Below are 12,040 nucleotides of genomic sequence, written 5' to 3'. Positions count from 1 at the left end.
ACTCGTGCGGGTTCGTTTGCTGCCAGAAAATTTTCACTTTGCTTTTGTCTTTCGAGAGGCGGGCGGGATGGAAAGGGAGGGCTAACATCTTAGACGGTAATCTTGAAACGATCTATAAGTGCTTTTCCTTCGAGTTTAGATACCGACACTTTCAGATACACCCAGAGTTCAGAGAGTTGCCAATACCTTCACGGGATCACGATAATTAGATTTGCTGCATGTGGGATTGAACAAGCCTTTCCTCACATCCCAATTTCTACCATGAATCTATTTTTCAAATTATTAATCAAAATTCGGTTGTGCTTAAAAGTATTTTAACCGCTCTGATTCCCACCACACATACAAGTAACAACTGTTTAATTATGACTGATTCTTATTTGGAAAAAAAGAAAGTATTCCTATAAGGTGACTGTGAATATATTTGTGAATCGTCGTTGATAAGGTCAGTGGAAACATCAGTACTCAAACTGTAAATATTTATTGATGTGTCATATATTCTATGATGTGTTATTCATTACCTTGTAATGGAAGATTTGTTACTAAGGAGCACAGACCAACAGTTTGCAATAACTCCGTTCATGTGTTGTTACACCTGTATATAGGCCTGTGGTTTGAGCCAAAAATTTTAAAGATGTTGGATATCGGGATAGTGATTCTCAGAGCGAGGACGGATCCAACGGATATCCAAGGATATTGGAATGCGGACATACCGGATATGAAGACGGCCCCTTGATCCTCTAATGCAAATTGCCTCACCTGCAGCTATGGAGTTACCTCTCAATTACAGTAGTTTCCCGGCAGCTTTCTCCACAATTCTCCCAGTTTCCTCGTCCTTTTTCCCAGTCTCCGCTCTTTTTTCTTAGTTCCCTCGCCCTCTGTCCCTGCCCCTTCTCTCCCAGTTCCCTCGTCCTCTGTTCCTTGCCCCTTCTCTCACAGTTTCCTCGCCCTTCAGCTTGGTCCATAGAACGAATGGGCATTGCCACAACAACAAGAAATAAAGGTTATCCCAGAAGCGAAATGATCAATTTTTTTTAACTGCACCGAGAGGCATTTGACCAGATCATTTGTCCCGGCCTTGGGGCATTTGCCAGTTTATTTTCCGAAATTGATAATACCCATTAGAATGGACTGATGCATGATGACGCCTGACACGCATTGATCTCAAGTATTCAGAAAAGATTATTGTGTGTTCACGCCCTCATTGTGGCCCTCTGCTTTCTAAAGTTACGTAATTATTTTTCTCTCGTTCCCCACCATCGTTTCTCGCAGATACCCTGCTCCCGTTTAAGATGGGGCTTTACCTGAATTCGAGTGAAATTTAAAGAGGTTTTAAGAGTGGATAGAAGAAAGAAAAGGAGTTTTGGAACACTAACAGACAGTCGATAATCACGCAAGAGCACCCCAGTAAGGAGTGACAAGCCTGCGCGACTCCCTTGCGCGTGTATTTCGGTTGGCACTAGTATGTCTTTCATCAGAGCTATTTTTTTTAGCCAGCGGTATTCCCGTTGTGTCTTTGTTAAGAATTTGGTTTGCGAATGGTCACATGGCCGTTCGCAAACAAAAATTGCTTTGCGAATGAATTTGGCAAACAAGATCCTTCGCAAACAAGAAATGGATGGTCTTTTTCTTGTTTGCAAACGGTCACGAGAGAAAACAGAAAGAAAACGTATCAGTAAATTCCGAAATCAGTGATGAGCATAAAATAGCAAGTCACGTGCAAATTCATTATAATGGTGCAATTTAACAAAAGGAACCAATCAGAGCAGAGTATGGAGCACGTGCGGTGAAGTGGCGCGCACTTTGACTTTGGTTAAAATTTATTCAAATTTGACTTGTTACCATTCAACTCGCGTTCCTATGAAGAAGACATGTTTGCCTTCGCTCGCAAGAAAATGGAAAGAAACAGGAAACATCGCCAATTGAGCAGTACATTTGAATACTGGACTGAGGAGAGGAAGAAAGGTTAACTGTGGTTTTCCTTATTTTTGCGTCCAGTCATATCTTGGTCGCAGTACGATTTTTTTTTACTTCACACACGTATGTACTCAAAGAAAGTTCGCAAAATTTGCTTCATGTCTATGATTGTTATAACTTGCTCTGGCTTAATTGTTTATTGAATTCAGGTTTCAGAGCTACATTTCGTGTGGACATTTGTATCACTAAGTTTACGGTTTCTAATGCTTTGCAGAAATTTCCAAAGGAAGCGCAAGAATTAGAAGTTCAAGTCGTTGAAGGAATGTGTCAAACTTGTGTTGATCAGCGATTACAAAAACCTTAAGGGACATACCCTGCTTTGAAAGCCATGGAAATTTAGGAGGTAAGTCTTTTTTCTAATCCTAAAGCTAAGTTAAAGGATTATTGATTTTAATCTCCCGATTGCATCGCAAACTTGGAATTAAATGCAAGAATTGTTAGTACTAGCTACGGGAATAATTTTTGTTTTGTTACTGTGCATACGTTCTGCGCTTCTCGAGATACTCGGGTTTCCTATGGGTGGTGCCTACTAATACAGGGATATTTTGGCGGTTTTAAACTATGCAGAGAAAGCAGAACTTAGCAAGTACAGTGCTCTTGATATCCAACGCCATACGCTACTTTGTATTTTACTGCTTTTATCTTACTGCTTAGAATAGAATAATTTTAGAATAATTGTCACTTAATTATCTCCCATAAAAAATGCCCCGCTATCACCAATTTTCTATTTAGATTCCAGTAGCCCATACTGAGATCTGTTTTTCCCACTAGTCATAAACTGTACAAAAATACTTCTGTATTAGGAGGCACTGTCCTTAGGATCTAAGCTATTTAGCTAAGGTGCGCACAAGTTTAATTTGGCATGCAGAACGTTGAGTCTACTTGGAGTGTAGCTGATAACATTACAGAAAAGTCTTGGATGATGACGTCAAATATCGGTATCGCTGAGTATCGGTATCGAAGAAAATATCAAATATCGGAAATAACAATTAATATCGAATCGAGTTGAAAAAACTGGTATCGGCCCAGCCTTAATGAAAATTGGCGTAAATGTGAAAACCAAAACAAAACCAATTGTGTCCTGCTTGCACCCATTTTCCCGTCCTTGGCACTGGTTTCATACATTTTCTACGAAGCTTGATTGGCTCATTGCGCTGTTTGCATCTATTGTTATTGGTTAAGTTAATAATTACCTTACTCCTTTAGTCTTTACAACACTCAGTTGAAAACAACTATAATTATACAACCGGGGAGGGGGAGGGGAGGAAGGAGGTGCGAGTCATGGGTGGGGATTTGACCAAACAAATACGGAGAGTCAGGAAGCATTCGTTACTCCAATGCAGGGGCAAAATACGAAAATGTACTTTGAAAAAAGAAATGATAATTTATTACACGTGCATAGCGCGGCCGAGTCATAGTATTAGAGTAGCCAGTGGAATACATAATAATTTATGGGGCTTTGCAGAAGCAATTCCTTGGGGAAAAGTTGACAATAAATACAAAGAAAATGGACGAAATTAAAATTGAACTGGCAAAAGTCTTTTTTGAAGATTAGGTTTTTTAAAAAGAGTGTTTTGGACTGCCACTGCTGACACTGTGGTAGCGATGTGTTGTATTAACTCAATACCTTTTTTCCCTTTATTTTTACCTTAATATACTCAGATATTACAACAAAAGTATCCATGGCTTGAAATTGCTTAGTGTCACAGCACAACCAATGGTGTTGCCAAAACCACCTGACACTTAGCTCAGGTCAGCCACAGACCAACCAACAGCACGCTTATTTGTCATCCTACAACCACTGTACGACTCAAAGGCAGCCCTCAGAGACACAGCACACCCACTTTCCAGCGTCACTTAAACCATAGTTCCTATCTGGCCAGCCATTCGTCGAGTCATTTCAGACTACCTTCAGCTTCACCTCTACCAATAAAGACAAAGAAAACATCTTCAGTATGGGCAGGAGCCCATTGGTTAGTCTTTTCCTTGTGGGTTGGAAATGGGGCGTAGATTAGAGCTCTGGATGAACCTTAAAAAGCACACTTTATACACACACGTTCGGCCAGAATTCCGCGAACTTCTTAATTGTAATTAGTGGGTCTCCTGGGTTGGGTTCGCTCTTCCCTTGGGCTGACATTGTGGCAGGTTATTCGGCTAGTTTTTGCACTTCGATCGGTAGCCTGGTTTACACGTACGACGCAAGCATAAGCATAAGCACAAGCATAAGCACAAGAAACCTACGTGTAAACCGGTGCGACGCAAGCATAAGCGCCTTGTGCTTGCGCTTGTGCTTATGCTTGCGTCGTCCCGGTTTACACGTACGACGCAAGCATAAGCACAAGCACAAGAGAATGGAACGATTTCCATTCTCTTGTGCTTGTGCTTGTGCTTATGCTTGCGTCGTTGCGTCGAACGAGTAAACCGGACGACGCAAGCATAAGCATGAGCGCAAGGAGAGGAAACTGAAAAACAGTGACAAGTTGTCAGCGTACAATCTAGTTACTCATGCGTTGCCATTTTCCGCCATGTTGGAATCAAATCTCGCGCCAAAAGGCAGCCCGGCTGCGCGACTGCGCCAAATTTGTTTGCTTCTGCGCTTGCGTATGTCCCGTTATGCTTATGCGTATCGCACGTGTAAACATCCTTGTGCTTGTGCTTGTGCTTATTCTTATGCTTGCGTCGTACGTGTAAACCAGGCTTAAATTTTTTCTTCGAATTAATCGACCTCACCTGGAGTTCTTTTTGATCGGCACATTCTTTTCTTCACGTACTTCGGCTTCAATTCCGAATATTTTTTTGTGAAACGTCTCGTCGTCTTCATTATCAACGTTTTTGTTACTTTCTCCTGCTTAGTTGCACGAAATTCAATTAATCTATCACGTTTCACTTGACAGTCCAAGCGCTATATCAAGTGAGACGTTTTATCGTAAGGTTGAACCAGACATGAATAATAATCATAACCAGGCCATTAAACGGTTGTAGGGAGACCTTATTTGGCTACTCCTTACAAGTTTAATGGCTTCTCCAGTTTCAGGCAGAGAGCAAGGAAGGCTCGCGAGTTTGGACGGCTACTGCCTTTATGAGGACGTTAACTAATTGGCTAAAAAGGCAATCGTTATCGGATTGCATGGGTTAAAACAGGAGGCTCGGAACAAAGGTGGTAGCTGGTTGCCAAATTGGCGTGTGTATATTAGAAACAAATTAACCTTCTTGAACCACCTCCTCCCTGAACCCCGCCCTCCTCCCTTATCTCCTCTCTGGATAGGGTTAATAGTTAGCAGTGCATCATGGGACAATACACACACCATAGTACAGATCGTTTACAAATTGTAAGTGTACGTAGCCTTCGAGACAAATCTACGGCGAAGGATCATGATAACACCTGGAATGGACCACAGCCAGTCAAAAAGTTGGCAAAGATAGTACAGAGAGTTCAGGATTCTAAAGTCACAGGCATTTAATTAGAAGGCTTTTCTTGCTATGGCAGCGTGGAGATTGAGACTAATACGCAAATCAACACCAAGGCGAATTCACGTATGTCTGTTTCTTTGTTGATCTTGTCTCGTGAGAGGAGACTTCTCTGAAACTGCATGAGAAAGGCTTGCATCGCACCTTGTAGGGGAGAGCACTTAGATCGTCTACAAATCGTAGATGTAGGTAGTCTTCACAACCTATGAAGAGCGGGTGTAGTATACGAACGAAGCGTGCCTCAAAGACTCGACTCGTCCTTTATTGACAAGCACTGTCACAGCATTGGAACTACCGTGGATCTGTATCGGCACTGCATTGGTGCCGGTCGGTCGAAGAAAGAAGACCAAATATCATCTCGCTCCATATAGGTAGTTTAGCGGTTGCACCAGTGATATTACAGGAGGCAGTTGCAAAGGTGGCGATGGGAAAAGACGACGAACCAAGGATCCGGACCCGAAGATGGTATATAAAAATCTTTTGCACTTCAAAAGTATTTGACTACAATACACCACATTAATTTTTTCCTTTCACCTGGCAGTGACTGATAAGCTGCAAGTGTCTTGAAAAGAAGTCTCTAATCTATCTTGTGACTATCACACGGCATAAATTGTCTGAAAGCCAGCTTGCTGAGCCCTTTACCGTGTTTAAATAAAGTTGATTGATTATGGTAGCCGTAGTCAATTACCTTCTTGTGTAAAGAATTTGTTACTTGGAGTTGGAAGAAGAGTAGACACTGAGGATAGCAGGATAGCATGTAGCAGGAAAATAACTTAATCACAGTTGTTTGAACTTACGTTTCAGGAAGGGCTTCAAGATTAATTGACGTTCGAAAAAAAAGGAGAGAAAAACTAAATTTAAGGGAAAACAAAAGATTTTGTCAATTTCATAGTATTGACACCTCTTAAGTTCTTTAGAGATATCAAACATGTTCTTGCCGCCTCACTGAAGCTTACAACCTGCAAGGTATGACACAGCTGACATATTATTCGTAATACAAAATAGTGCGTTTTCACGATTGCGTAATTTGTATACGAAACCGGAAAGCACATTGCTACAATGCCGATTTAATCGGAATTTCTAGATGCTTTCTTACGTATTTCCGCAATATTTGATGAAGGGAGCAAGCTAAATAAGAATTGCTTGAGGTTAAGCAAAGCAGCGATTACGGAAAGAGGGCCCTCGTGCAGTGGATGGACCGCGCCATTCAGTATTCAAATGAAACTGTCGTGAAAACGCGCTACTGGCCGGCCGGCACCTATTCCAGGTAAGACTTGATCGTCAGTTCAAGCCGACCATCATCCACCTTCGCTTCAGCTGCGACAAGAGTTTGCAACAGCCCTGGAGGAGAAGTCCATCATGATCACGTGACAATGAAAAAGAGGGCACCACTACACCCGTACCCTGGCATGAGGTACGTGGCTGTATCATGCTGGAAGATAACACCGGTTCCCAATCATTGCTGAAACCTTGCGTACGAATAAGGAGTACTCCGGAAAACGTATTGTTATAGAAATCAAGGGCTGGGAATGATGTTCTCTTCCACATTCTATATAGGTCCGTATTTCGATTTGAAATTTCGAAAATTTCCCTTTTATTCGTTCGGATGGTTTTTTCGCTTACGATTTCGCTCTGTTCGGCTTTCGGCTTTGTGCATAGTTTGTGCGCTACATATACAGGCTTGGTATCTTTTGTCTCGATAGCAAGCTGTATTCAATCCCTGCGTGTTGTTCGGGGACCCTGGAGTATTCCATTGGGTTTCAAGGTTAGGGGTTTCAAGTTTACAGACACGGAATACTCCTCGGTTTTCCTGGGTACTAAATTTTTGTTCTAGGAACGCACCCCCTCATGGAATGCGATTTAATTTAGGTCCTGTGGCTTAATAAATTATTATTTTGTAACTAATATAAGTAGTAAATAAAACTTTAAAAAAAAGGTATATTGTCTTTATTCTGCGTCTTAATTTTGCATCGCTACTACTTAACTAAACAATACTAACGCAACCATTTTTTTTTTCAGGGAAAATACTAACTCAACGATTCAATTTCAGGTAACAATCGACGATTTTTTTCTTCACAAGAAGCAACATCTTTTTCGGCGACAACTTCGACGATATTAAATGATTGCACTTTCACTAGAACCTATTCCGAGGTAAATGGCAGAAGAATATACAAGCGCTTCATTGGCTCAGCAACAATATTAACCCACATTTCGAGTTCAGGTATCAGTCGACGATTTTTTTTTGTTTACAAGAAGAAACTTTTTTTCGACGACAACTTCAACGATATTAATTGATTGCACTTTCACTAGTGCCTTTTCTGAGGCAAATGGCGCAAGAATGTACAAGCGATTCATTGCTTAGAGTAAAACTTTGAAAATCAAATGAAAGTCTGAATGTGTATTTCATTCGTGTCCTTTGTGGTTTATTAGGCAACTAACTTTCTAGTTTCAGGCCGAAGATTCGAATGCGTTTTTAGTCGTCTGGATATTGGAGTTTAGAAGATTTTTTTTCGTCAATCGCTGGCGATGCTACTTGTGCAAGCTTTGGAAGACGTCAGAAATATTTTTCTTTTATCTCTACGTCCTTGACCCACCATTTTTTGGGAATGCGAAGCCAAGATGCATTTTGTCTACCCACGGGAATCAAGTACATGACCAAGTTCTTCCAACAGGAGAATGCGCAGTGAAGAAAACGTCGACAGGGAATAGGAATTAAGCCTAACTGACTGATCTACGCACGGAAAATCGATGGTAGATGTTCTCACAGGCCACAGTTGGAGATCTTTTACCAACTCCAGTTTGGTTTTCGTAAAAACCATTCCACTGCGCTGTCGCTAACTTACCTTGTTAATAAAATTGCAACGTCCATTGACCAAAATGAAATCACGGCAGGTGTTTTTCTTGACCTTTCTAAAGCGTTTGACACGCTAGACCACCAAATCTTATTTGAGAAACTTGAACATTATGGTGTCTGTGGACTAGCATTGCAATGGATTAAAAGTTATTTCTCCAACCGTACCCAATTCGTCCAGATTAACGATACCCGTTCCTCCGAACAGATAATTAGATGCGGTGTTCCACAGGGTTCCATATTAGGCCCTTTACTTTTCATATTATATATCAATGATCTTCCCAAAACAACCAGACTGGCAGAATGCCTGCTCTTTGCAGATGACACTAGTATCTTTTACTCCAATTCAGACCCTGATCATGTTGCCTCTGTAATGAATAGTGAACTGACTAAGATTAGCTTATGGATGAAATCAAACAAACTTTCTGTTAACATAAAGAAAACCAATTATGTTATATTTAAACCCAAACAAAAATCTGTCCGCATGAGCTCCCAAATTTCACTTGACAGTATACCCCTCAAGCAAGTAACAGAAGTTAAGTTCTTAGGTATTTATATTGATGAAGGTCTCACCTGGAAATCACATATCAGTTATATTTGCAAGAAAATCTCTAAGTCCATTGGTATAATGTACAGATTTCGTTTCCTTTTGTCATCAAACACTAAAAAATCTTTGTATTATACCTTAATTTATCCCTATTTAACTTATTGTACTACAGTTTGGTCTTCTACTTATGTAACAAACTTAAATCGCATTTTTTTTTCAAAAACGAGCTGTGCGAGCTATGACAAATTCTAATCACCTTGCACCTTCTGCACCTTTATTTGCACAATTGAATATCCTAGATATTTTTAAAGTGAATTCCTTTTATATTGCAAAATTTATGTTTTCCTATCACCAACGTTTGCTGCCTTCGCCCTTTCTAAATTTATTTCCGACTGGTGGTCAAATTCATAATTATGATACTAGAACCTCAGCTCATTTTCGACCTCACACCTGCCGAACTAATATCAAGCAATTTACTATACTCTATAGAGGGCCAAAAATATGGAATGCTTTGCCATTATCAATTACGTCTTCCCCTAGACTATCCACCTTCAAAAGAAAGCTTCTTGATTTCCTCAGTTAATTGCATGAAACGTCCGACTCTGTTATGTTTTTATAGTCTTACCACCACCGTATGTTAAAAAATCTCAATACAATGTCTTTACTGGTCTTAAAGTCCCAACATATCTCCGAGGAGACCTCTCAGTATAAGCCCGGGGGGTTTCTTGAGGTCTCCTCGCCACTTCTTACTTCTTTTACTATTATTATTTACTCTAAACTTATGTACTTGTAATCCTAGTCTATTATTCATTGTAACTTTCTATGTTTGTATGTCGTGGTGAATAAATAAATAAATAAATAAATAAATAAATAAATCTTCCATACCTTGACTTCATCTCAGTACTTTTGACGGCTGCATCAAATCCTGAAGTGGAGAGTTGGCCGGTCTTGCGTTGTCTAGTGTGCATTGCATCCATTGTGGTTGATCCAATCTCGTTTCCAGGGTCTCTCCTCGGGGGACAGGAAGAGGCGAGACCCTGGAAACGAGGTTGGTGGTTGAGCAACGCTGTTGTCCACGGCGTCAAAAGCGAAAGGTAAGACACATTGTTTTATTATAGTTTCCTTGTTATAACAAGTGATACTCTGTACTTTTTCAGTTCCTATTTTGAGCGACTGACTTCTGTTCCGGCGCCAACAGCGACGCTTAATCGGAGACGTATCGGAAACTCAGAGACGGTGTAAAAACAGATAAACTGTAATTAAGTACAGCACGAGGATAACTTGTGAATTTGAAACTCGATTGACCCGATTGACCTCTGTGGTATAGAAGCTTACTTCAGTTCTATGATTGCGTTCTGCTGTGTTGTACATTTAAAGCAGGTCGAAAGATCTAGGATAGTTTTGGAAGCCTTAATCAAATGGAATTCAAACCCGATCGAGCTCTGTGGTACAGGCTCACTTTAGTGCTCCTGACTATGTTATGTTGTGTTGCACATTTTTAAAATCATGTCTAAAGCTCATGAACAGATTTCAGAAGCCTTCGTCAAATGGAATTCAAACCCGATTGAGCTCTGTGGTACAGGATTACTTCAGTCTTCAGGACACTCTTAAGATTAAGGCCGAACGGAACCGCCGTGACTCTGTGGTCGCTGGTTGACTTCATCGTATTTTAATTGAATTCAAGACTGATCTGTTAGCATCTCGACTTAGAGTACAGGGCCCGGTTGTTCGAAAGCCAATTAACGCTAATCCCCGATTAAAAGTTAACCGAGGTTTCCAGCTCGCTCGTTGAAAATGTTTTTAAAATCTAATTTTAAGCCAATGGTAAAGAAAATTCAATGTCAAAACTGAGGGACAAAAATCTTTTTGAAAAGTCTTTATTATTTAGTAATTAAACTTGAATCAAAGTTCTCGTTAATCTAGTATTAGCTTAATCGAGCTCCTGGGTCCGGTTTTTTCGAAAGCCGATTAACCCTAATCCAATAAAGCTGTTAAAAAAAATCCACGATTAAAAGTTTAACCGAGGTTTTCATCTCGCTCGTTAAGACTGTTTTTAAAGGCTAATTTTAAGCTAATGGTAAAGAGAAGTTTAAGGCAAAACTGAGGGACGAAAATCTTTTGGAAGAATTCGTATGGGTTAGTAAATAAACTCGAATCAAAGTTCACATTAACCCAGGATTAGCTTAATCGGGCTTTGAACAACTGGGCCCTGGACTTTCAGAAGAGGCATGGCAACAACAGCAAACCAAATGCACCTTTAATTGTGGTATCCGTTAAATAGCCAACTGACTATACTTATATGCTTGATAGTTTCTAGGCCTCTCTCTGTCTTTCATCTCGGTTAATCCGTTTCGTGTCACGTGGTCCCAGCGAAAAAGCGTTCGCCTCGGTTTCGTCACCGAAACGAATTGATCGTGAGGGCCTGGGAGAATGCCGTACAGGTACGGGGCAACGTATTTGCAATGTTTTGTCCAGGCCTAAAATAAATAGGAGAAGATAGAAAGAGCATGGTTAATGGAAATTAATACTTTTTTGTGCACTTTTGGTACAGTGTATAAAAATATATAGAAATGAACAATCGTATAGTAAGTATATCCTATCCTGTTAAAGAACGTTTAAAACCCGAAAAACTCACATCGGTGCTTAAGCCTAAATTCTAAATCGATGCTTAAATATAAAATCAGTGATTAAGTTTAAACACTTAAGATTAAATCAGTGTTTGGTTTACTGAATACTACAAGATAATGTTAGGAGTTAATAATAAAATAAACGCTAAATTCTTTCATCGTTAACTTGTAAACGCAACCTCGAACTTAAAGGGGACGTATCACGGGAATTTGGTGTTGTATCAAAAGCTTCAAAACATTTTTTTTTAATCAACAGAAATCTAAAAGTATTGCTCAAATTCATGTGTTGTAAATTATTACCCCAGTGTACTAAGACTATCCATGAGTGTCTCTGGCCACAGATGGACTGGGTTAGAATAGACTGCAACTTGAAAAAAGTTAGGCTTACTGTTTTCAAGTTCTTGCATTTTCGTTCCCAAAATGCACTAGAGCAGGTCATGACTTGTTCCTTTTAAGAATTCAGTTGATTTCTTTTTCTTGATGTTCTAGAATTATTTTGTAACTAAGTGAAGGCGTTGTCGCACCATTTTCACAATAAAAGGTCAAAATCCCGTGACACTTCCCCTTTAACTC

Source organism: Pavona decussata, unplaced genomic scaffold, assembly GCF_977016875.1.
Source record: "Pavona decussata unplaced genomic scaffold, jaPavDecu1.1 SCAFFOLD_133, whole genome shotgun sequence".
NCBI lineage: Eukaryota > Metazoa > Cnidaria > Anthozoa > Scleractinia > Agariciidae > Pavona > Pavona decussata.
Note: the sequence above shows the minus strand (reverse complement) of the source record.